General features: G+C 43.2%; 1 non-coding gene across 1 annotated transcript; it reads right to left on the bottom strand.

Moving 5' to 3' along the window:
* Positions 1 to 21,662: 21,662 nt before the first annotated feature.
* Positions 21,663 to 21,769, bottom strand: LOC124620908. Its single transcript, XR_006980419.1, has one exon. It is a non-coding gene; the product is annotated as a U6 spliceosomal RNA (small nuclear RNA).
* Positions 21,770 to 22,806: the final 1,037 nt, after the last annotated feature.

The raw sequence follows: 22,806 nt of genomic DNA, 5'->3' as shown, positions 1-22,806 counted from the left end.
AGTATCAGGAATAGTTTGTATACTCGGAAGTCTTCGTACAGTGGTAGGAGGGAGTTATAACCCTACCTCTACTATTGTTATTTAGTATGCTTTTACCTAAATAACAGAATAACCTTTCTCTAGGTTGTCACGTGTACTATATCCCAACAGAACCAATGGTCCAGTTACGGGAAAAGCCACGTATTCCCCTCCTACTAAAATTTAATTTAGTTTCCATATAATGTACACTATGGGAGGATAGTCCTGTTAATAGGAAAAGATAATCAGTAGAGTAACCCCTTTTACAGGATTTGACTGTGTGATGTGACTAATGGATAAGTATATCAGACTATTCAATTTTTTCCTAAGATTTTTACCCAGCGGTTAAATAGAAACGCAGTACGAATGGTATTATCTTGAAGCCCGGACAACTCAGTCCCAAGTTCATTTAGTGGTTTGAAACAAGTGCTAATGGTCGCTAACATATCCAGGCAATGAAACAATGAAGTACTGGAAAAGCAGAAGTTGAAGTTTTTGCCTACTTTCTTCCTATTGTTTAATTTGGTTCTTCAAATAAATATTACTGCACTAAACAATGTTAGTGCAGACACTGGAATTTCTTTTTGACTACTACACCCTTATGCATTACGTTTTAAAAAGAGAAAAAGTCCAGTAGATAACTTCAGGGAAGTCAAAAAAATTTAGCCAGCGGGGGACATATAGAAAATCATTTTCCATAATAAACAAACTTAAATACAAAATTACTGAGATACTAAAGCACACACTCTTTATACTGATCATTTCACTTCAAGAAAACCTCTTTCTTACTGGAATTTACTTTCAGAAGCTATTATTCTTTGAACTAACTCTGCATAGTCATTTACCAGATTCTAGTAACTTGGCTACACTCTGATTGAATTTTTCGTAAGCAAACTTTTACTGTAACGCTTTGCAGTTGTTAAGAAAACACAAAAACAATTGAAATGGTGCCTCTTTATATTAACTTGGCACTTCGTAAATCTGTAAAATTAGGTAATCGGATTCGTTAAACACCAGGAAGGAACCTTAGATAGGTGTATGATTACAGGATTTGACTGTGTGATGTGACTATTGGATAAGTATATCAGACTATTCAATTTTTTCCTAAGATTTTTACCCAGCGGTTAAATAGAAACGCAGTACGAATGGTATTATCTTGAAGCCAGAGGTCTGAATATGGGAAGATGGGGGCAACAGAGAAATATGACGAGAACGCGCAGAACTTTAGTACACCCAAGCATTATGACATTACTGACGAGTTTAACTTTTTTGCAAATAAATATGCCTCTGTAATTATTAACAAGATCGTAACATATGTGTATAGGATTAATGTAAGAGTAGAAAGACTAACACTTGATGACAGAGCGAATAAAAAAATATTTGAGGATCAAGGTGCTCTGGAAAAAGTAAGACTCGCTTGTAGTAATAAGCTAGGTCCGTTTAGTTTAAGGCCGGAACGTTCTTCAGGCGTTCCTTGGCGAAAGTACAGTAGAAGGAATCGTTTTAAATTTGTTACATATTCAAAGCCAGAGACCAGTGCAGATATAACTAAAGTAAAATCGTGGACCGATTTGTAGAATCAATGCAAATGTAAGAACAAGCTGTTTCAAGGTGTCAATCCGTTTTATATTGGTTTAGAAATAGCTGGAGACGAACCAGCGAAAAACGATGTTGTACAAAGTGAAGTAAAATATGTAACGTTTGTAGTTAGGAACAGAGTGTATATGACTTTCGGTAAACGTAAAGGTACGGTTACATTCTAAATAAAGATTATTCTTTACAGCATATGTCTGCGTTGGAATTTTTTTATGGAAACTGGGACCATATCCGGAACTACCCGGACGACCTGCGCCTGGCCTTCCTTGTTCCTACCACTCAGCAACGAATCGACGATTTAGCTTTAATGTTCAAGAACGATTACTAAACCACAATTTAAATTAATGGTTCACGCTGTACAAAAGTAAATTTATTATAAGAGTATTTTCTGGTAGCTGTAGGCTTGGGTGTGGCGATCAATTATGGCGCCTACACTACCCACAGTACGGCCTGCAAGTCTCTTGCTGTATGGGCTTAATTTCTCTTTTTGGCGTCGTTCAAGTCTACATACAGTAGCCCAACAACTCGCAGCTATGCCGTCAGCCGTTTTCAGTCTCCATCCGAGGCATATTGTGCGAATTTGCAGGCAAAACTTCTCCTCATCCACAAAGGTGTTGCCTCAATCACTGCTGCCTGGAGACAGTGACTTACTTCCCGCGCTTGCTCTAGGTAGAGCGCCAATTCGCCCTTGCCACCTTTTCCATTCCCCAGAGCTACTTTCGTTTCAAATAACACACTGACTTTTACATAACTCCTATTTCTTATTGTTGCTAAGCGTGACCATTTCTTAAATTGTCAAATTTGCATTAACGAGAACACTACAATGGGACTTAACATCTATGGTCATCAGTCCCATAGAACTTAGAACTACTTAAACCGAACTAACCTAAGGACAGCACACAACACCCAGTCATCACGAGGCAGAGAAAATCCCTGACCCCGCCGGGAACTGAACCCGGGAACCCGGGCGCGGGAAGCGAGAACGCCACCGCACGACCACGAACTGCGGACTTAACGAGAACAATTTATACACACAAATATTTTGAAATACGAAAGGTCATCACAAAATTATTTAACATTATTAAGCAATTTACATAGTATTTCACGTACATTACTCATTTACAATGCAAAGAACTTTAATCTCTAGTATAGTACACTTTACATATACAGAAAATTTAGTATCAATCTGTGAAAAATTTTTAAAGCAAAAAAAGTTATAAAAAATTTAAATGAACCATAAACAAATATTGTTATAGAGTGCCATGAACAACACACTAGAAATCTAGACTGGTGGGTACTGAGAGTGGGAGAGGAGGTGCGTTGGAAGTACTTTCGTAGGTTTTCCTTGAATAACTCGAAAACAACGGCCTCTAGCGAAAGTGTATCCAAGTACAAAATTTAACCGCATAATTTCCTACAAAAACGTCCTGTTCATTTTTTGTGCAGGACTAATAGTTTACGCGTAGAAAGCCATTGATGACCTTCAACTGTCTAGAACGAAATTAGAATTACACTCCTGGAAATGGAAAAAAGAACACATTGACACCGGTGTGTCAGACCCACCATACTTGCTCCGGACACTGCGAGAGGGCTGTACAAGCAATGATCACACGCACGGCACAGCGGACACTCCAGGAACCGCGGTGTTGGCCGTCGAATGGCGCTAGCTGCGCAGCATTTGTGCACCGCCGCCGTCAGTGTCAGCCAGTTTGCCGTGGCATACGGAGCTCCATCGCAGTCTTTAACACTGGTAGCATGCCGCGACAGCGTGGACGTGAACCGTATGTGCAGTTGACGGACTTTGAGCGAGGGCGTATAGTGGGCATGCGGGAGGCCGGGTGGACGTACCGCCGAATTGCTCAACACGTGGGGCGTGAGGTCTCCACAGTACATCGCTGTTGTCGCCAGTGGTCGCCGGAAGGTGCACGTGCCCGTCGACCAGGGACCGGACCGCAGCGACGCACGGATGCACGCCAAGACCGTAGGATCCTACGCAGTGCCGTAGGGGACCGCACCGCCACTTCCCAGCAAATTAGGGACACTGTTGCTCCTGGGGTATCGGCGAGGACCATTCGCAACCGTCTCCATGAAGCTGGGCTACGGTCCCGCACACCGTTAGGCCGTCTTCCGCTCACGCCCCAAAATCGTGCAGCCCGCCTCCAGTGGTGTCGCGACAGGCGTGAATGGAGGGACGAATGGAGACGTGTCGTCTTCAGCGATGAGAGTCGCTTCTGCCTTGGTGCCAATGATGGTCGTATGCATGTTTGGCGCCGTGCAGGTGAGCGCCACAATCAGGACTGCATACGACCGAGGCACACAGGGCAAACACGCGGCATCATGGTGTGGGGAGCGATCTCCTACACTGGCCGTACACCACTGGTGATCGTCGAGGGGACACTGAATAGTGCACGGTACATCCAAACCGTCATCGAACCCATCGTTCTACCATTCCTAGACCGGCAAGGGAACTTGCTGTTCCAACAGGACAATGCACGTCCGCATGTATCCCGTGCCACCCAACGTGCTCTAGAAGGTGTAAGTCAACTACCCTGGCCAGCAAGATCTCCGGATCTGTCCCCCATTGAGCATGTTTGGGACTGGATGAAGCGTCGTCTCACGCGGTCTGCACGTCCAGCACGAACGCTGGTCCAACTGAGGCGCCAGGTGGAAATGGCATGGCAAGCCGTTCCACAGGACTACATCCAGCATCTCTACGATCGTCTCCATGGGAGAATAGCAGCCTGTATTGCTGCGAAAGGTGGATATACACTGTACTAGTGCCGACATTGTGCATGCTCTGTTGCCTGTGTCTATGTGCCTGTGGTTCTGTCAGTGTGATCATGTGATGTATCTGACCCCAGGAATGTGTCAATAAAGTTTCCCCTTCCTGGGACAATGAATTCACGGTGTTCTTATTTCAATTTCCAGGAGTGTATATTAATATCTTCAGCTGCTGACGGCGTTGATATAATCAACGGGGACAGATGAACATGTGTACCCCGACTCGGCTCTAACCCTGGATCTCCTGCTTACATGACAGACGCTCTATCCATCTGAGCCACGGAGTGCACAGAGGACAGTGCGACTACAGTGACTACCTCGCGCACGCCTCCTGCGAGACCCACATTCTCACCTTGTATGTCCACACACTACATTCGTAGTGTCCCACCCCAACACGCTCATTACTCGTGGAAGACATTCTTACTAAGTCCCGTAAGAGTTCGTCCGCAGCTCGTGGTCGTGCGGTAGCGTTCTCGCTTCCCACGCCCGGGTTCCCGGGTTCGATTCCCGGCGGGGTCAGAGATTTTCTCTGCCTCGTGATGACTGGGTGTTGTGTGCTGTCCTTAGGTTAGTTAGCATTAAGTAGTTCTAAGTTCTAGGGGACTGATGACCGTAGATGTTAAGTCCCATAGTGCTCAGAGCCATTTGAACCATTTTGAACCCGTAAGAGTTGGCGGAATATGTGTACATCCGCGAAGGAGGTCATGGCCCGTATTGCCAGAACTATATACTTATATGGATATGGCGGACATGTCCGAAAGAACAGCCACCATATCCATATAATTGTATAGTTCTGGCAATACAGGCCATGACCTCCCTCTTCTTCTGTGCGGATGCACACATATTCCCCCAACTCTTACGGGACTTAGTAAGAATGTCTTCCACGAGTAATGAGTGTGTTGGGTTGGGACACTATGCAAAATAAATAAATAAAAAATAAAATAAAATATTAATTATTATATATGTATGATAGTGATTGGTTGTAATTAATAATTGCTTATCTAGAACATGGACGTTTAATTATTTGGTATCAGACGCTTGATAAAGGCTTTTTCGTAAATGCAATGTTATTCCTTGTTGACCGTGAAATGTAACTCAAATAATCGGACTTCGTATTTAAATCGTTTCCAAAGACTGCTGCGGTAGGTGCGGACTCAAAATCTCAGCATTAGAATAATTTGCACTACACACCGGAAGCAGCTACTAGGGTAGCAGAGTACGTGTGGCGTGCACACGGGGGTTTTTTAGGTTAGAGGGACCCCCCCTTGGGCGAAACGATAAAATACCTGACGGCTTACCAGAGAGGACATTATCATCGTTGATAAAGAACGTCCGTCCTCAGAGACCAAAAACAGGAAAAGTTAACGTAATATTGGTAAACTGCAGGAGTATCCAGGGCAAGGTTCCTGAATTAGTATCTCTTATTGAAGGAAATAGTGCGCATATAGTATTAGGAACGGAAAGTTGGTTAAAACCGGAAGTGAACAGTAACGAAATCCCAGACACAGAATGGAATATATACCGCAAGGATAGGATAAACGCCAATGGTGGAGGAGTATTTATAGCAGTAAAGAATTCAATAATATCCAGTGAAGTTATTAGCGAATGCGAATGTGAAATAATCTGGGTTAAGTTAAGTATCAAAGGTGGGTCAGATATGATAGTCGGATGCTTCTATAGACCACCTGCATCAGCAACCGTAGTAGTTGAGCGCCTCAGAGAGAATCTGCAGAACGTCGTGAAGAAGTTTCGTGATCATACTATTGTAATAGGGGGAGACTTCAATCTACCAGGTATAGAATGGGATAGTCACACAATCAGAACTGGAGCCAGGGACAGAGACTCTTGTGACATTATCCTGACTGCCTTGTCCGAGAATTACTTCGAGCAGATAGTTAGAGAACCAACTCGTGAAGCTAACGTTTTAGACCTCATAGCAACAAATAGACCGGAACTTTTCGACTCCGTGAATGTAGAATAGGGTATCAGTGATCATAAGTCAGTGGTTGCATCAATGACTACAAGTGTAATAAGAAATGCCAAGAAAGGAAGGAAAATATATTTGCTTAACAAGAGTTATAGGGCACAAATCGCAGAATATCTGAGTGACCACCATCAAACATTCATTTCTGAGGAAGAGGATGTGGAACAAAAATGGAAAAAATTCAGGAACATCGTCCAGTACGCCTTAGATAAGTTCGTACCGACTAAGGTCCAAAGCGAGGGGAAAGATCCACCGTGGTATAACAATCATGTACGAAAGGTACTACGGAAACAAAGAAAGCTTCATCATAGGTTTAAGAGTAGTCGAATCATAGCTGATAAGGAAAACCTGAACGAAGCGAAAAAGAGCGTAAAGAGAGCAATGAGAGAAGCATTCAACGAATTCGAACATAAAACATTGGCAAACAATCTAAACAAGAACCCTAAAAAGTTTTGGTCATATGTAAAATCGGTAAGCGGATCTAAATCCCCTATTCAGTCACTCGTTGACCACGATGGCACCGAAACAGAGGACGACCGAAGAAAGGCAGAAATACTGAATTCAGTGTTCCGAAACTGTTTCACTGCGGAAAATCGTAACACGGTCCCTGACTTCAGCCGTCGCACGGGCGCCAAAATGGAAAATATTGAAATAAACGATATCGGAATTGAAAAACAACTGCTATCACTTAGTAGCGGAAAAGCATCCGGACCAGACGAGATACCCTTAAGATTCTACAGTGATTATGCTAAAGAACTTGCCCCCTTTCTATCAGCAATTTATCGTAGATCGCTGGAAGAACGTAAAGTACCTAGCAACTGGAAGAAAGCGCAGGTCGTTCCCATTTTCAAGAAGGGTCATAAATCAGATGCGAATAATTATAGGCCTATTTCGCTTACGTCAATCTGTTGTAGAATAATGGAACATGTTTTGTGTTCTCGTATTATGACGTTCTTAGATAATACAAATCTCCTTCATCATAACCAACATGGATTCCGCAAACAGAGATCATGTGAAACTCAGCTCGCCCTATTTGCCCAAGAAATTCACAGTGCCGTAGACACTGGCGAGCAGATTGATGCCGTATTCCTGGACTTCAGGAAGGCATTTGATACGGTTCCGCACTTACGTTTAGTGAAAAAAATACGAGCTTACGGAATATCGGACCAGGTTTGTGATTGGATTCAGGATTTCCTAGAAGAAAGAACACAACATGTCATTCTTAACGGTTCAAAATCTGCAGATGTAGAGGTAATTTCGGGAGTACCGCAGGGAAGCGTGATAGGACCTTTATTGTTTACAATATACATAAATGACTTAGTTGACAACATCGGTAGCTCCGTGAGGCTATTTGCAGATGACACGGTTGTCTACAAGAAAGTAGCAACATCAGAAGACTCGTACGTACTCCAGGAGGACCTGCAGAGGATTAATGCATGGTGCGACAGCTGGCAGCTTTCCCTAAACGTAGATAAATGTAATATAATGCGCATACATAGGGGCAGAAATCCATTCCAGTACGATTATGCCATAGGTGGTAAATCATTGGAAGCGGTAACGACCGTAAAATACTTAGGAGTTACTATCCGGAGCGATCTGAAGTGGAATGATCACATAAAACAAATAGTGGGAAAAGCAGGCGCCAGGTTGAGATTCATGGGAAGAATTCTAAGAAAATGTGACTCATCGACGAAAGAAGTAGCTTACAAAACGCTTGTTCGTCCGATTCTTGAGTATTGCTCATCAGTATGGGACCCTTACCAGGTTGGATTAATAGAAGAGATAGACATGATCCAGCGAAAAGCAGCGCGATTCGTCATGGGGACATTTAGTCAGCGCGAGAGCGTTACGGAGATGCTGAACAAGCTCCAGTGGCGGACACTTCAAGAAAGGCGTTACGCAATACGGAGAGGTTTATTATCGAAATTACGAGAGAGCACATTCCGGGAAGAGATGGGCAACATATTACTACCGCCCACATATATCTCGCGTAATGATCACAACGAAAAGATCCGAGAAATTAGAGCAAATACGGAGACTTACAAGCAGTCGTTCTTCCCACGCACAATTCGTGAATGGAACAGGGAAGGGGGGATCAGATAGTGGTACAATAAGTACCCTCCGCCACACACCGTAAGGTGGCTCGCGGAGTATAGATGTAGATGTAGATGTAGATGTCAATACGTCGTACAGAGGTAACTGTCTACTAAACATAAAAAAGTTTACACAGTTAGTTAAATCAGATATATTCAACGAATAAGCCTACAGTTAAATAATTCAACTTACTTTCATAAATATAGAATCTTAACAGAGTCGAGTGCCTAGTGAGATTGCAACTCGCAGTGTTCTTATATATGGCGGTGTGCCAGTTAATAAAATATACGTGCTTCCCGCACCAGCCATTGTACAAAACCTATTTCTTCTTAATGAAACATATGAGTGTCGTAATTGTATTTTGTTTTATCAGCGACATAGCGCTGCAGTTCTGTGCCATAGGCATTATTTATTTGTCAGAGATTAATTATTTAATTAAGATTTCGTGTTTTCGAGGAAACTTACGCACGGCATGCAAATGTGCCTTTGTAACTACGAATGTAGTGTGCGGGCATACAAGGTGAGAATGTGGGTCTCGCGGTAGGCGTGCGCGAGATAGTCACTGCAGTCGCGCTATCCTCTGAGCCCTCGGTAGCTCAGATGGATAGAGCGTCTGCCATGTAAGCAGGAGATCCCGGTTTCGAGTCCCGGTCGGGGCACACATTTTCACCCGTCCCCGTTGATTAAATCAACGCCCGTCAGCAGCTGAAGGTATTAATATAATTCTAATTTTCAGATGTTGTTCAGGCATACTTACTGAGTATTTTAGTATGAGGGACACACTGCCTTCAGCGGCCCGTTACAGAGTAATAATGCAGTTACAATTTATTCGGTTTATTACCATGGCTATCCTCGTTTCTGCGAAAATACTGGCACATCAGTGAAGATGCCTGTAATATGCAATAACCAAAACGAACAACACACAACACAGAGTAATACAACAACCCCCAGAAGAAACGCTGTACTGTGATGTGAGTGACGTCGGTGTTGGCATCGCTCAGCATAGCGTCGTGGTGCCGCTCGTCCATTGCATTCGGTGAAGTCATACACGAGGTGCATATCGACCAACTATCCATAGTAATGCTATATACCCACACGCCAACCGAACAGGTCTCGGAAGACCCTAACGGCACCGACCGGCCGCCGTGTCATCCTCATCCTACAGGCGTCACTTTATGCAGATGTGGAGGGGCATGTGGTCATCACACCGCTCTCCCGGCCAGTGTCAATTTTCGTGACCGGAGCCGCTACTTCTCAATCAAGTAGCTCCTCAATTTGCCTCACAAGGGCTGAGTGCACCCGGCTTACCAACAGCGCTCGGCAGACCGGACGGTGATCCATCCATGTGCTAGCCCAGCCCGACAGCGCTTAACTTCGGTGATCTGACGGGAACCGGTGTTACAACTGCGGCAAGTCTGTGGCAATACTGCTGTGTATCACTGTTAATGTAGAATTAACACTGCTGGACAAAACAGAGCAGTACTGAATGCAAACTTGAAGGCAATGATTAACGAGGACATTACTGTTGTCAACAGTAGTAACCGTGAGCAAATAGAAACAAGACACGCCGCAAAAACCGTCGATATTTGCGCTGTACTGCACTATTTTCAGTGCACAACAGATGGATAAGTAACTGGAGCAAGAAACCAAACAGAATGCAGTAATTGTAATGAGCCGCCAGAGACCGTGTGTCCCTTATATTAAAATACTCCGAACATATCCCTAAACAAGCTCTGATTTATCGGTGGAGTTCTGGTTCACCCTGCATAGTCCCGAAATAATCATCACACTGTGCTCGTCTCACTATATTAAAGATAGGCCACATTTAGTACTCAAAATGCAGATTATCTTCCTGATAACTAGATATTTGACGATCTTCTGAGAGATGTACGTTATTGCTGTTGCAGTGCGCCTCTCTTTGTCAGTGACAATGTAAATGCGCTGAGGCAGTATATTCCTTCAGTTACCAAAGATACGAACGTGTGTTTCACTTCAGATAACAGATGCCCTTGCGCCTTTTAATATCAATTTGCACTTAAAGAGTAGGTACATTTTTATTTTAATCGTCAGTAGCGGCACGTATGAGTAAGCAATGTCAATTTTTGTTCAAGGAGCGTCCTCATTTTTTACGATACTTTGTTTTATGAATGTCATAGTTAGGCAAGAAACGAAGTACGACTATTTTTCTCAGAATTTCCTTGCATGAAATGATGTCCAGTTCCGTGGGGATATTTATTGCGTGCGTTTTGCTTCTTCTTCGTCTAAGCGGCACGCTCAGGAGGCTGAAGTTCGACATCTTCTCTAAAGTCGTAATTCTGTAAAGTCGTGGCTTTTCAACTGATATCTGAAAACAATTCCAAATAGTCACGTGAGGTTGGAATGACGCTGTTGTTCATCTTTCGCGCGATGAGATAAGCTTTAATATTGCTAGTATTTGAACTGTTTTCACATATTTATTTATTAGTTATAGCAATAGCAAGGACTTGACGCTGCTACGGATGCAAATCGAAATTCGTCAAAGATGGAAAAGATACTTCTCGTGTATGAGTACTGTGATCGTCTAATTCTGGTTATACTAGTAAGAGACGTTTAATTTGTTGATTAATATCTAGAAAGAGTGTAATAAAGAATTACTATTGTACGACTAATTTATGTAACTATATGGCCTTAATTTTAGGAGACAAGTACTAGATAAAATACGCAGTATGGTTGTGAGAGTATTCAGATTTAGAGGAATTTTCGCCTGCAGATAAGACTTACATATGTCAGACTCAATCTTTACCACCAAATTATACATTTTTCCAAAACATTATTTTAAAGTAGTCACAATAGGAATGTCTAGTACTACTACATAAAATTATATCTAAAATCATTAAAGCGATCAACATATTCTTTGTTTCCCTAAGGGTGAACGAAGAGTAAACATATGACACCCTCCGCCACACACCGTCAGGTGGCTTGCAGAGTATGGATGTAGATGTAGAAAATAATAACGGGATAATTTCTTACCTAAAAATATTGAGTGATTGCTAATTTTCGGTGCGTCATAGCTACATATCCAATGTTCTCCAGTGACATCGAATTCAGAGTATTAAGATGGCTCTGAAACTTGTGTACAAAATCCACTGTACTTCTGAATGGACTCTGTATTAGCGTTGTAATTACATTCAGGATCTGCAGCGCGGTTTCTGAGACACCTTACGCCACAGTATACTCACGTTATTTTGAAATCAAACGTATATTAGCGACAAAAATTCTGTTCTCCACAGCTGAATGCTCACTCCATTGATTTTTCTACTCTGTGGCCGAGACACGAATATAGCTCTAGTGAACTCTGTTAGTATGAGTATCTTTGGTTGACAGAACTGGCCTTCTACCCTCTCTGGTGCAAAGAGCGTCTCTGATGTAAATTGTTTAAAGCGGTTACTGCGCGCACATGTGCTCGCTGCCTGTTTTCAAAATTATCGCCGTATGACGTGGCTGCTCCTCTCTTTCGGCATTTCCTTAGTGATAATCTAGTTATGTATAATCAGCAGTTCCGATGGAGCGGCGCCTACGACGCGCAAACACAGCGGCTAGGCTGCGAGCGCGTGCTCAAAGAAGCAAAGATGACACTGCGCTGGTTGCACGAAAACCGCGACCTGGCGTACGGACGGGCGGGCGAGCAGCGGTCCCCCGCCACACAGCAGTTGCTCAATGAGCTCGAGTACCAGGGCTTCGCACCGGGTCCACTCGAGACGTGGTTCACGGGACCTGGCAAGGTGAGCCCGCAACTTTCTCTACATGCAAGTTTTGTAAACATCCTTGTTCGCTGCAACCATGTTTTTAGGATTAGTGCGCATGTACCAGGAGCTTACTTGTGCAGACTACGGGGTATTTTCAAAATGAGTATTCGGGTCGGTTTCGTAGCATTTATTACATTCAGTGTACTATTATAATTCATCAAATGAAGGAGAAACCGAGGTAATTTCCAAGAATGATTGCCTCTCGAAGGCGCGCGTCCAAAAGATACATATCGATCGTGCGATCCTAAATCGATCACTAGACTCAGGTGACGGGCGTTATGAGTATGTTTACAGTGGTCACTACAGCAACGACAAAAGAAGAGCTTTACAAAAATACTTGTAATTACGAAGGAGACGACTTACCTTACTTGTCGGTGTTGTCGTCATGTGAAAGTCCATGTGATGTGTACGCTACAGGAACAATTCCCTTCTTGCCATTAATTCGCGGAGGTGTGTATCTTATAGCAACTAAGGGAACGACATAAAACAGATAAAAATGACGATCGCAAATAATTGATCACAACGATCGCCACCAGAGTCGCGTGATCGATTTAGGATCGCATGCTCGATATGTATCGTTTGGACCCCGCGACTTCGAGAGGCAATCATTTTTGGAAATAACCCATATCCATGCCTGAGGCAGCATTCGAACCTGCGACCATAGCGGTCACGCCCTTCCAGGCTGTAGCGCCTAGAACGGCCGGCTCTGTGGTTCAGTTTCTTCCAATTGAGGAAATAGGTATCATGGTAAGAAACATCAATTACAGATGCTTCACCGAAAATAAAGGCCCATGAACTTGTCGCCGGGACATGGCATAAAAAAAGAAACATTCAGTTTGGGGAGGCTGGTTGCAAATGTACCATCTCGAGGGGATTTGCTGACCACCAGATGTTCACATTATGTGTATTCACTTTTCAAATTAGGTGAAATGTTGAATCATCACTGAAGACGTGATTCAGAAATACTTCGCGCGGTTTGAGGCGCCATGTCACGGATTGCGCGGCTACTCCCGCCGGAGGTTCGATTCCTCACCCGGGCATGGGTATGTGTGTTGTTCTTAGCAAAAGTTAGTTTAAGGTAGTTTGTGTAGTGTTTAAGTCTAGGGACCGATGACCTCAGTTGTTTGGTCACACACATTTGAACATTTAGAAAATCTTCATCATCATGCAGCAAAATTTCGTTTGAAGTGCTGGCATGTAAACCATAGTCTGTTGGCTTTAGAGCTTGTTACAACTGCAAACGTTAAGGACGTAGTTGTAAGCGTCCTCTTAAAAGTCTTCACACAGACGTCAATGGAGCTGCTAACTCAAGGCTAGCCCTCCGAACTGATTTCTTGAGGCTACGCGTGAAAGACTGTCACTTGTTCAACACGTACTTGAGTCACTCTTGGTCGCTCCACGCTCTCCCTTTGCATTTTCATTTAATGTATTATTTATAATTGTAAATTGAATGTTATAAATGCTACAAACCCTTAAAACCCGCATATTCATTTCGAAACACTCGGTACTTTACAGCGAGGATTTCTCTTTCATTGTGGCTCCCACTTAGTTTTCCGCCTTTTTACTCTCCCAGACACTTTTTTGGGAATGGTTTTAATCTGCAACCTGTTAGTATGTGGAAAAAGGGATTTATGATCATCTACTTTGATCCCTTTCTCTCCAAACCAAACAACCAACCATCACTTGTTTTCCAAGACAGCTTACGTTTTATTTTTTAAGATTGTGTTGTGTGTCGTAGTTCCCACCTATAGAGTTCCTTTTTTAATACTCGGTCTGTTTTCTTTCTGATAAACGTTTCTCTTATTAACTTGCTGTAACTCGAAATATTTTTTGCGTCATGCAGTAAAAATATACATCGTCTCACACATGTTCACTATGCCGTTGGTCAAAGCCGACGGCTAGTATCGCAATTTTCACTCTAGCCAGCCATTCTGTGTAGGTCGGGAACAGTCAGTACCCAAAGGTTACGCTCTCTGTCTGTTGCCCTTACCAGTTTCTTGTTGGTTGTATCTGTGTCGATATTTACTCCTCTACTTGTTATGCTATTGTTAGACTATTCCATTTTTCGTTCCAGAAAACGGTAGCTACGAATAAGATCAGCTATGGACACATCATTTTTTTGTGATACGTTACAATACAGCATCACCGGTCTTTTGCGGTCTAACTGTGTTGGTGAGGCAGTAAATTTATCCACAGGGCAGTGACACTGCGTCACTGCAATCCACTTGGGAGGTGTGGCGGTGGGACTTGTAGTCCAGTACCACCCTCCGACAGTGACAGCACTACATCAGTCAGGCAGAAAAATTTAGCCTAACGTGGGCAGGTAGGATGGGAAAGTACTGGACGTAGAATGGGGGCTAGTTCCGCCAAAGTATGCATTCGTGGTGGGCGTTCCAGGCCTATCGTTAGCCATGGTTGGAATCCGATTCCTCTAGGATGGTTAGGGGAACCGGATGTCGATGTCTCCGGCGTGGAAGTGTGGTCCCAACGTGGCATAACTCATGGACAGTGTCCCGCAAGGCATCCATTTTCTCATAGAGCCGCCGCGCGTTGTTGCGTGTGGTCGTCTTTAGGGGGACGATATCTGCTTCCTCGTGGAGAGTGACAATTCTCGTGAGTGGCGGGGCGTGCAGGCTCCACCGGAGCACCTTGTTCTGCAGGCGCTGCGATGTCCGCATCCTGGTGACACTAATCGTGGCCCATGCAGCAGATCCATACGTGAGGCCAGGCAGGATAACTGTTCGGTATATGCGGAGTTTGGTATGCAGGTTAAGTTCCCTACTGCGGAAGAGTGGGTGCAAAGCCCTGGTCAGCTTTTGCCCCTTGTTGGCGACATACTCCCGCATGACAGTGGATGAGCAACTTGTGGTCCATCTGGACCCCGAGATAGGTGGTTGTCGGGGACCAGGGCACCTGCACACCTGCGATCGAAATACTGCGGCGGAGGACAGGGCGCCGTTTCGTGAATGGACTGCGGTAGTTTTGGCGGCATTGAGAGCTATTTTGTTTGTCTGGCACCAGGTGATGGTGGCGTCCACCTGTCGCTGGAGGCGGGCGACGACGGCGTGAGTAATGCGGCCAGTGGTGTATAGTGCTGTGTCGTCAGCATATTGTTCAAATGGCTGTGGACACTATGGGACTTAACTTCTAAGGTCATCAGTCCTCTAGAACATAGAACTACTTAAACCTAACCAACCTAAGGACATGACAAGCATCCATGCCCGATTCGAACCTGCGACCGTAGCGGTCCAGAGGTTCCAGACTGTAGCGCCTAGAACCGCTCGGCCACCCCGGCCAGCTGCATACTGTGCTAGGTGGCCCTCAGGAATGACCAGTATATCATTTACATAGACATTACATTGGATGAGAGGTAACACCGATTTACTCCCGCTATATATACTCGTTGCCCTACATTGTAACTACGAGTAGACATCGTCGTCTGCATTGGAGATAAGTATATTTTCGTCACTACAGTCATAATTATATGAGCATAGACGAGAATTTATCTATAAGTGCGTACAACAGTCTCGACATACGTATATCCACGGTAAAGGAATTGGTTAAATTGTTGTAGGTATTGCTTCGTTGATGATGACTATTTTGGCTCTCACTGGTTCACATCCTCTAAATATCATCACTTTTGTTTTTGAAGTCTAGGTATTTAACACATTCGTGAGCGGCCTCAGTCGCCTTCGAGCGAGCATCTGGATTGCATTTCTTAACACATTTTCCCAAAAACATAGCTCTGTATCTGCAAATGCAATAAATATGTATGATGTTTCATTATAAACGACGAAACACAGTTTATGCCATCTTAAAACTCTTATTATGAAATATTAAAACTAGCAGACATACGATCCGTTATACTGAATCACGTTTTTATTCTGAAGGAAAACTTGTGCACACCGTTCTTACACATAATTTGTCGGTGTGGGGTACTGTTTGAAACATTCCAGCATGTAGACAGCTGCATCACAATTTGGACAACACCAGGCTGTTTCTTTTCGGTACGTTTTTGCATTCTGCTTCTTATTGACATTGGAACACACTTTGCACACACGTGTTGGGTGCGGTTTTTTATGGTACGTTTTACTACCTGAGTTGTTTTACCAATGTTCTTTTAAGCGATTCGAACGCTTCACTAATTTATTTCCTTTTATTTATTGCTTACTGAGCATTCAGCCATACAGAAACCTGGACCAATATCAGAATCATCAGCTTCCCCGTCTGAATTGGAATCACTGATATCTTCTTGTAAGACATTGCCAACATAGCTATCATCGAAATTCCCAATATCAAAGCCATCCTGAGCGCGAGGAGTGGGTCCAACAAAGGTTCAGGTAGCCGACGAAAGTAGTATGGGACTCAACATAGCTCAGGAATATAACAAGCGGTTATGTGCATTTCGTTTCACAACAATGGATTTGTCGCGGTGATCCTAAAGGAAGGAAGGAAAGTACTCTACGGCATTGGTCCCCTATTTAGCTTGCATTTATAGCGAATTTGTCAGCCAGCGCAAAGAAAGTTCCAAGCGACTGGAAAAAAGCGCAAGTGACTCCGGTATATCAGAAGGCCAAAAGGCAGTACCTGCCGAATTACAGGCCAATATCCGTAACATCGGTTTGCTGCAGAGTGCTTGAGCATATTCTCAGTTAGGACATAATAAATTTCCTTGAGAAAGCCTCTGGCCATAAATCAGCACGGCTATAGAAAGAATCGCTTTTGCGAAACTCAGGTTGCCCTGCGGATTCCATTTCCTAGACTTCCGAAAAGCGTTTGACGCGATGCTCCACTGAAGACTGTTAACGAATGTTCGAGCATACGGAGTAGGTTCACAGATATGTAAGTGGCTCGTATACGTCTTAAGTAATAGAATCCAGTACGGAGTCCTCGACGCGAGTGTTCATCAGAGACAAGGGTCAGGAGTGCCCCAGGGAATTATGATTAGGACCACTGTTATTGTCTGATCTGACGGACAGGGTAAGCAGCAGTATGCGGCCATTTGCTGACGATGCTGAGGTGTATGGGAAGATGACGTCGTTGAGTGACTGCAGGATGATACGAAATAATTTAGATACAATTTCTAGTTTATGTTTTGAACGGCAGCTAGCTCTAAATGTAGAAAAATGTAGGTTAATTCAGATGACACAGTGGCGTTGATGAAATATCTAGGCCTACAGTGGCAAAGCGATATGAAATGGAACGAGCCTGTAAGGATTGTAAAATGGAAGGCGAATGGCCAACATCGGTTTATTGGGAGATTTGTAGTAAAGTGTGGTTCATCTGTAAAGGGCACCGCATATAGGTGCGATACATTCTAGACTACTGCCAGAGTGTTTGGAATCCGCGCCACATCGGGCTAAAAGAATACATCGAAACAATTCAGAGGTGGGCTGCTGGATTTGTTACCAGTAGGTTCGAACAACATGCAAGCACTCGTATTCCGAAAATGCTTCGGGAACTCAAATGGGAATCTTTGGAGGGAAGGCGACATTCTTTTCTAAGGACACTATTGAGAAAATTTAGAGAATCAATATTTGAAGCTGACTACAGAACTATTTTACTGCCGCCAACGTACATTTTGCATAACGACCACAAAGATAAGAGAAATTACGGCTCGTACTGTGGCATAGGAACAGTCAGTTTTCTCTCGCTCTGTTTGCGAATAAAACAGGAAAGGTAATGACTAGAAGTGCACTGTACGGTAGCTTGCGGAGTATCTGTGTAAATGAAGAAGAACCTAGTTTACGAGACTTCGATCGATATTGACATAGATCTTGTTACTATTATTGCCGCAGCTGCAGGTTATGTCGTGGGAGCAGGAGGGGGGGGGGGGGGGGGGGGGTTGCAGTCATGATGTGTACCCAGTACCCAGTTTGACTGTGAGTCGAATTTTGTGTCGTGAGATCCTTGAATGTGCCATTCATGTGGTGGTGCGTTGCTGCACACGCTGCTGTGAAAATGAAGTTTGACCTTATCAACAATACATGTAATGGTACAGCTATGCACTCGTTATGTAGCGTACAAACAGCACTACGATATTACTGTATGTGTTTCGCTTTAGGATTGTTGCATTACTTTTGTGTTTGGCGTTGTACAGTTTGGTGATAGCATATTATAGACTTTTTCACTGTGGTGAAGTTTTTTTCACAGAAGCAGGTGTACCTGGGATAACAGAACGAATAAATTATAATGACATTATTACTCTATTACTCTATCCCGAGGGCATGCAGCTTTACTGTATCATAAAATGATGATGACGTCCTCTTGGATAAAATATTCTGGAGGTAAAATAGTCCTCCATTCGGATCTCCGGGCAGGGACTACTCAAGAGGACAACGTTACCAGGAGAAAGAAAACTGGCGTTCTACTGATCGGAGCTTGGACTGTCAGATCCCTTAATCGGGCAGGTAGGTTAGAAAATTTAAAAAGGGAAATGGATAGGTTAAAGTTAGATATAGTGGGAATTATTTAATTTCGGTGGCAGGAGGAACAAGACTTTTGGTCAGGTGCATACAGGGTTATAAATACAAAATCAAATAGGGGTAATCCTGGAGTAGGTTTAATAATGAATAAAAGAATAGGAGTACGGGTAAGCTACTACAAACAGCACAGTGAACGCATTATTGTGGCCAAGATAGACACGAAGCCCACGCCTACTACAGTAATACAAGTTTATATGCCAACTAGCTCTGCAGATGACGAAGAAATTGATGAAATGTATGATGAGATAAAAGAAATTATTCAGGTAGTGAAGGGAGACGAAAATTTAATAGTCATGGGTGACTGGAATTCGAGAGTAGGAAAAGGGAGAGAAGGAAACATAGTAGGTGAATATGGATTGGGGCTAAGAAATGAAAGAGGAAGCCGCCTGGTAGAATTCTGCACAGAGCATAACTTAATCATAGCTAACACTTGTTTCAAGAATCATGAAAGAAGGTTGTATACATGGAAGAACCCTGGAGATACTAAAAGGTATCAGATAGATTATATAATGGTAAGACAGAGATTTAGGAACCAGGTTTTAAATTGTAAGACATTTCCAGGGGCAGATGTGGACTCTGGCCACAATCTATTGGTTATGAACTGTGGATTAAAACTGAAGAAACTGCAAAAAGGTGGGAATTTAAGGAGATGGGACCTGGATAAACTGACAGAACCAGAGGTTGTAGAGAGTTTCAGGGAGAGCATAAGGGGACAATTGACAGGAATGGGGGAAAGAAATACAGTAGAAGATAAATGGGTAGCTTTGAGGGATGAAATAGGTAGAAGAGGATCAAATAGGTAAAAAGACGAGGGCTAGTAGAAACCCTTGGGTAACAGAAGAAATATTGAATTAATTGATGAAAGGAGAAAATATAAAAATGCAGTAAATGAAGCAGCCAAAAAGGAATACAAACGTTTCAAAAATTATATCGACAGGAAGTGCAAAATGGCTAAGCAGGGATGGCTAGACGACAAATGTAAGGATGTAGAGGCTTATCTCACTAGGGGTAAGATAGATACTGCCTACAAGAAAATTAAAGAGACCTTTGGAGAAAGGAGAACCACTTGCATGAATATCAAGAGCTTTGATGGAAACCCAGTTCTAAGCAAAGAAGGGAAAGCAGAAGGGTGGAAGGAATATATAGAGGGTCTATACAAGGGCGATGTATTTGAGGACAATATTATAGAAATATTATAGAAATCGAAGAGGATGTAGATGAAGATGAAACAAGAGATATGATACTGCGTGAAGAGTTTGACAGAGCACTGAAAGACCTGAGTCGAAACAAGGCCCCCGGAGTAGACAACATTCCATTAGAACTACTGACAGCCTCGGTGAGCAAGATGTATGAGACAGGGGAAATACCCTCAGACTTCAAGAAGAATATAATAATTCCAATCCCAAAGAAAGCAGGTGTTGACAGATGTGAAAATTACAGAACTATCAGTTTAATAAGTCACAGCTGCAAAATACTAACGCGAATTCTTTGCAGACGAATGGAAAAACTGATAGAAGCCGACCTCGGGGAAGATCAGTTTGGATTCCGTAGAAATGATGGAACACGTGAGGCAATACTGACCCTACGACTTATCTTAGAAGGAAGATTAAGGAAAGGCAAACATACGTTTCTAGCATTTGTAGACTTAGAGAAAGCTTTTGACAATGTTGGTTGGAATACTCTCTTTCAAATTCTGAAGGTGGCAGGGGTAAAATACAGGGAGCGAAAGGCTATTTACAATTTGTACAGAAACCAGATAGCAGTTACAAGAGTCGAGGGGTATGAAAAGGAAGCAGTGGTTGGGAAGGGAGTGAGACAGGGTTGTAGCCTATCCCCGATGTTATTCAATCTGTATATTGAGCAAGCAATAAAGAGAACAAAAGAAAAGTTCGGAGTAGGTATTAAAATCCATGGAAAAGAAATAAAAACTTTGAGGTTCACCGATGATATTGTAATTCTGTCAGAGACAGCAAAGGACTTGGAAGAGCAGTTGAACGGAATGGACAGTGTCTTGAAAGGAGGATAGAAGATGAACATCAACAAAAGCAAAACGGGGATAATGGAATGTAGTCGAATTAATTCGGGTGATGCTGAGGGAATTAGATTAGGAAATGAGATACTTAAAGTAGTAAAGGAGTTTTGGTATTTGGGGAGCAAAATAACTGATGATGGTCGAAGTAGAGAGGATATAAAATGTAGACTGGCAAGGCAAGGAAAGCGTTTCTGAAGAAGAGAAATTTGTTAACATCGAGTATAGATTTAAGTGTCAGGAAGTCGTTTCTGAAAGTATTTGTATGGAGTGTAGCCATGTATGAAAGTGAAACGTGGACGATAAATAGTTTAGACAAGAGTAGAATAGAAGCTTTCGAAATGTGGTGCTACAGAAGAATGCTGAAGATTAGATGGGTAGATCACATAACTAATGAGGAGGTATTGAATAGAATTGGAGAGAAGAGAAATTTGTGGCACAATTTGACTAGAAGAAGGGATCGGTTGGTAGGACACGCTCTGAGGCATCAAGGGATTACCAATTTAGTATTGGAGGGAAGCGTCGGGGGTAAAAATCGTAGAGGGAGGCCAAGAGATGAATACACCAAGCAGATTAAGAAAGATGTGGGTTGCGGCAGTTATTCGGAGATGAAGAGGCTTGCACAGGATAGAGTAGCATGGATGGTGATGTTTAGCTTGTAGGGCGCTCAACTGCGGGGTCATCAGCGCCCGTACAAAGTCCCAATTTTTTCACAGTCCAATTTTTACACAGTCCAGTTTAGCCGCTGTCACGAATGATGATGGTGAAATGATGAGGACAACCCAAACACCCAGTCCCCAGGCAGATAAAATCCCCAACCCGGTCGGGAATCGAAGCCGGGACCCCGTGATCCAGAGGCAGCAACACTAGCTACTTTCTTTTTCTTTTTTTCCTTTTTATCTTTTATTTTGTTTTTACGTGTCATCCTTGCGCAGGGTCCATGATAATCTACTCTGCATCGTTCCAATTTTAGTATATGTACCGCCGAAGCGAGTACTCCACTAGACCACGAGCTGCGGGCGAGTAGCATGGAGAGCAGCATCAAACCAGTCTCTGGACTGAAGACCACAACAACAACAACTGTTAGTTCCATGACGATGCTAAGTAAATGCTTCGTAAGTTAAAAGAGGTATACGAAAGATAGGGCCTCACAATCAGCTTGACAAAAACCAAATAGGTTAGCGACAATACCAGAAAGAGGGGGAGGCCAAGAAATCATTTCGCAAGTCGTGCTCTGTCTCGAGTGCCATAGGACTCAGCCTGCTTGCGCACTTCCCCGTCATGCGATACTGCCTCAGTGGGAGGAAGGGGAAACTGCGAAGCGCAATGTTTCGATGAGAATTCAGTGGCACTACGTACGACTTAGTTTCATATTTTCAACAGCATAGATCACGAACAAAACAAATTTTCGATATTATATAATTATTTCTTTCACCCTGCAGACATAAAACATTTTTTATCTAGTAAACTGTCGACCTACGGACAGACGCAGCCCATTTCACAGACTTTCGCCCACGGCTTGCCTCGTAATCGTGACTTATTTAGTTTTGTAGTCGAAAAACAGTCCTTCACACATATATGATGATCGAAATATTATAGTACTTCTGCAACCTCACTGTGGAGACCTGAAACTCAACCTGACGTCCTGTACAGTTTTAACGTAAAAGCATTTGTTACACTCCACATCAGTCATTTACATCGGCACATGTACATGGGCACTTTCAACCGAAACGGCAAATGGACTAGAAAACAACTCAAAAACAGATGTAAGATTGGCAGTGTCCGCAAAACGCTTAGAAAACTATCCTTGTAATTCTTTCAAGGCCACAATGAATACTTTCAGACCTTGCATTTCTTTCATACCTGTGAGCTTAGGGAACTGGATTCTGTTTGGCAGGATTTGTCCCTTCTGTAATGTAATTTTCTTTTTAAATGCATCCACATCATATCAGAAATGTTCCTCACCATGCAATGTCTCATTATAGGCAGTGCACAGTGAAATCCACTTAAAATCCGAGGGGTGCAATCCATTCC

The sequence above is a fragment of the Schistocerca americana genome, chromosome 6, assembly GCF_021461395.2.
Source record: "Schistocerca americana isolate TAMUIC-IGC-003095 chromosome 6, iqSchAmer2.1, whole genome shotgun sequence".
Classification (NCBI taxonomy): Eukaryota; Metazoa; Arthropoda; class Insecta; order Orthoptera; family Acrididae; genus Schistocerca; species Schistocerca americana.
Note: the sequence above shows the minus strand (reverse complement) of the source record. Positions and strands in the feature narration are given on the sequence as shown.